The sequence below is a fragment of the Lissotriton vulgaris genome, chromosome 3_2 (genome assembly GCF_964263255.1).
Source record: "Lissotriton vulgaris chromosome 3_2, aLisVul1.2, whole genome shotgun sequence".
Classification (NCBI taxonomy): domain Eukaryota; kingdom Metazoa; phylum Chordata; class Amphibia; order Caudata; family Salamandridae; genus Lissotriton; species Lissotriton vulgaris.
Window position 1 is genome coordinate 274,770,314 of NC_141690.1, and position 4,174 is coordinate 274,774,487.

At 36.1% G+C, this 4,174-nt stretch overlaps 1 long non-coding RNA gene across 1 annotated transcript; it reads right to left on the reverse strand.

The window, feature by feature from the left end:
- Positions 1 to 442: 442 nt before the first annotated feature.
- Positions 443 to 2,116, reverse strand: LOC147725680 (uncharacterized). Its single transcript, XR_015309841.1, has 6 exons — positions 1,980 to 2,116; positions 1,760 to 1,846; positions 1,607 to 1,673; positions 1,253 to 1,332; positions 1,107 to 1,168; positions 443 to 625 (listed from the first exon to the last, which is right to left on the reverse strand). It is a non-coding gene; the product is annotated as an uncharacterized LOC147725680 (long non-coding RNA).
- Between the last annotated feature and the right edge of the window lie 2,058 nt (positions 2,117 to 4,174).

A 4,174-nucleotide genomic window follows, 5' to 3' on the forward strand; every position in this document is an offset into this window, starting at 1 on the left:
ACCCGACCTACCCAGGCTGTAGATTTGGCAAGCTCCCCTGCTCACAGCACGGTGGAATAATCAGGCGGGCTCAGGTGACAACCCCTTCGTCTCAGGCCGTCCCCCCAAAGAGTCGCTAAGGGGACTTCTAGTAAAGAAAAATTTAAAGGAGAAACCCTTTTAAGAAAAAGGGATGGGGTTTTAGGTACTCTAAAAAAAGTGACAGTTCCCTTTTCCTAAGTTTATAGAAACAAGGCACAGGGCCTCTGAGGGGTTTTAAACCAAAAGTCAAGGATGAGCCATATATTGTATCCAGAGTTGCACAGAGATTGACAAATTTACATTTGTATCCTTTTTCAAAAATCGATGAATCAAAACATATCTCACAAATACAGTACATCAAAGATTGTTTCACACAAAAGATTATGCACAGGGAACTGATGAGATTATACACACAGAGGAGTATTTCTTACAAAGAATTTTTATTATATATTTATATCGGTCATACACTTAAAAGAATTTTTCACATTTATTCGTAAAAACATTAAAACCTTTAAGAAAAACAAAATGTAGCGAAATGTGTTGACGCGGCGTTTCGGTGATGTGAGTCGTCACCTTCTTCAGGACAAAATTTCAATTAAAAGCACTATAGAATTAAAAAAATATATAAAATACAATTACTCCATATTTCCATGGAAAACAGAATACAATATTTTTAAACTAATCTGCATAAGACAATACTGTTGTATTCTAGTGTGATCCATCAATATTTCTAACATGTGCATTCTCATCAGTCTCTCCGATGTATTCTGGGTGATCTTTACATGACAGACTAACCAAAAAAATACAAATTTTTATTATTTGAACCTAAACATTTCTATAGCGGATAACAAATCTACATCACATTTGTTAATCTCACAACCTGTTATGGGCAAACCTTCCTTTGGTGTCCCTCACTCTGAAGTTCTAAGTTTGTACCGCCAGTTTGGGGTAAGATGTTATTTTTTAATTCACCGTATTTTAGGTTGAATTGTGTTTACAGGCAGTGGATTTAATCCATGTACCCAATCACTACCTAATAAATTTATTGGATATTTATTCCTTCGGTATAATAATGCCATACATACCTACAAAGTTTGTAAGATGATCGCTTTAATCAATGGGCGATATCCACACTTGTTCACAGATTCTGTAAATTAAACATGGGTGTCATCAATTTATCAGGCTCATGTTTGTCTCTTTCGACTATATTCTAATTGCATATCAATTTTACCTGTTTTCTGTGGTGTTTCTAGGTGAAAATAACTTTCATTTCTTCATGATAGAGCCCTTTAGGTCAGGTGATCTCTGTTCCTATACATCAAAAGGATTCATTCTGTTACTCATTTTGATTGAGCAACACATTTTATTTGCATCTCTGCTTTTAAGCGATAGGTTCTCTTAATTTATAAAAAAAAAAAAAAAAAACGTGGCATGGATCCGTTTATATTCTGGACCTATACCCCCATGTGTAGAGTTGTGCTTCCTCTTTGCATTAATTTTTTCTACTTATCAATGGTGTGCATGTTACTATTGCACATCCATAAACTACTTTTCTACGCTTTATAAAGAGTCAAAAAATCGTTACCTGATTTGTTTTATATGATCCTAAGGAGGACGGTCGATGTTTTCATAGCCCAAATAAGATAAATTTCCTAACAAATAGGGAGGGGTTCATTACATAACCTCTTGGTTGAAGGCAATTGATGAAGCGTCTATTCTGAAAAATCATCAGTCTTACCTTAAGAAATGTTTTTTTGTATCTACAAGACGCTCGCTTTTCTCCTTTAGCGGCAGCTCTTGTTTTGAGCAGTACGTTTTTTCAATTCTAGCAGGAAAAAGAGAAAGAAAAAAACAATTTTCTTTTCCATTCCTTGCTGTTGGTTGCTTAGGGCAGAGATTTAACAAGTCTATTGCTACTCTATGAGGTTTTTTTTGGGGCAGTCTAAGGTTTTACTTACTTTTTCAAGTCTTTTCCGGCGTCTCGAGTGGGCAACTGCATGGACCGTCCTTCCGGGCTGGAATGGCCCTGGTCAGTTCCCTAGCCGCTTTTATACCTCTTTTGATTGCTCAATTACGGATTTGATGACTATCAGCTGTGAATTTGCGCATGGTTATAGTCCTGCTGGAGGCAGGGCGGACATCTTGTTGTTCCTGTTTTATTATTGATCTGGTCCTCGTTTTATTTGAATTATATATTATTCTGATGTTGTATTACATTGTAGTTGATTAAACACCAAATCCACGTAAGACTTATAAATGTTTTGTTTATTATTATTGTTTCTCACCTATTTAGATTTTAAATTTCTTTGGATTACTGTATGGGGATCACGTATTGGTGTATAATAGTCACATGTCCCGGAGAGAAAAACAACAAACAAATCGGGTTTTACCGTGCAAGTTTAGCGGCCATTTTATAGTGGCAGGTTAACCCAGAAGATGACTGTTTGCTGAGTGACTTTCTTAAAGCATTCATATTAAACGCGCACATTAAAATCTCAACTTGTTTTATTTACGGTTTGTTTCATTAGATGCCTGTTTCCCTAAAATTATTTGGGTTTTTCCGCACTGGATAAGCTGCTAGATTTTAGCGTCCTACTCTATTTCGGCAGAGTAATTTACTTATCGGGTGAGTTTTATATGGTTTTGAGTTGGGCAGCCCCTACGTAACTGTGGCAGCCGACTCCTCGTGACTTGAACTGTTTTTGAAAGGGTTGCCTTTCTTCTCGAGTAAGCGTTCATTCATCTTTACATAAAGCACCCTCGATTTGACTACATAAATGCGGCGGCCATCTTGTAGAAGATAATATAAGTATTATTTATATAAATTTTATTGATAGTTAGGTTCCCCTCATTTTTAGATGTCAAAAGCATTTGTGAATTGCTCGAAAATTTTTGTATGAGGTGTAATATGACTAGAAAATTACTGTGTCTTGGGATTTTCAGTATTATAATTTCTTTCATATTAAAAAAAGTTTTCAAATGTCATGCATATTTTTATTTATATAGGGAAGCTCGAATTTCTGTCAGGTGGGGTTCCATATCATATTTATCTTTTTAGGTGGTACTTTAAGCTAGAAAAGCACACTTATTATTTTGATGAATTTATTTCCCTGTTCGTGTTGGCTTTTATGATAGGGGCATTCTACCCAGATAGTAAAGTTTTTGGGTGAGTTTGCTCTTATGTTATAGCTATAATGTTGATTTCAGCTGAATTCAGATTATTTTGTCCCACTCCTCACGGCTGTTTAGTCCATTTCTGAACGTATTAAATTTGGACATGGAATTCAGATTATTTTGTCCCACTCCTCACGGCTGTTTAGTCCATTTCTGAACGTATTAAATTTGGACATGTAATATTGCTCTCTCTTCTTTCGTTTCCCATCCAGGTCACCTCCTCTATTGTTTAATTTTACAACTTCAATGATCCACCATTTTATGTCCTCCACAGTGTGTTTGGACTGTTCCCAATGCTCTACTAGAGGTGCATTGGTTCGTTTAGTTCGGATTGCCGATTTGTGCTCATTCAGCCTGAGTCTCATCTCTCTTGATGTTTCTCCTATATATGCTTTTTGGCATGGGCACTGTATCATGTAGATCACGTTCTGGGTTCTACAGTTTACTAATTCTTTTTGATAGTGGGTGGTTCCATTGTAGTTGATCTTTGGGCCTTTAATTATTATACTACAATTTTTGCATGACCCACAGGGAAAGTTGCCCATTGGCTTTTTTCCATCTATGGTTTCCATCCTGTTTCTTTTCATATCATCTGGATATGTATGTACTAGACAATTTCTAATGGTTTTGTTTCGTCGGAATGCAAAAATAGGTTTCGGAAGGGGTGTCGATTCTGAGTTCTGGAGCAAATTCCAGTTCCTATTTATGAGATTCTTGACTTTATTACTTATGTTGGAGAAATTTGTTACACACACTAATTTTTGATCTTTCGTTGAGACTTGGGCTTTGGGTTCAAAAAGACTCTCTCCTATTGAAGTATTTTGCTCTTTTGTAAGCCTTCTTTATCATCTTCTTTGGGTAGCCCCTTTCTATAAATGTATTGGTCAAAGTTTGAGCATGCTCTTCAAAATCTTTTTTGTCCGTACAATTTCTCCTGACCCTTAGGAATCAACCAAAAGGTATGTTATTTTTTTGGGTT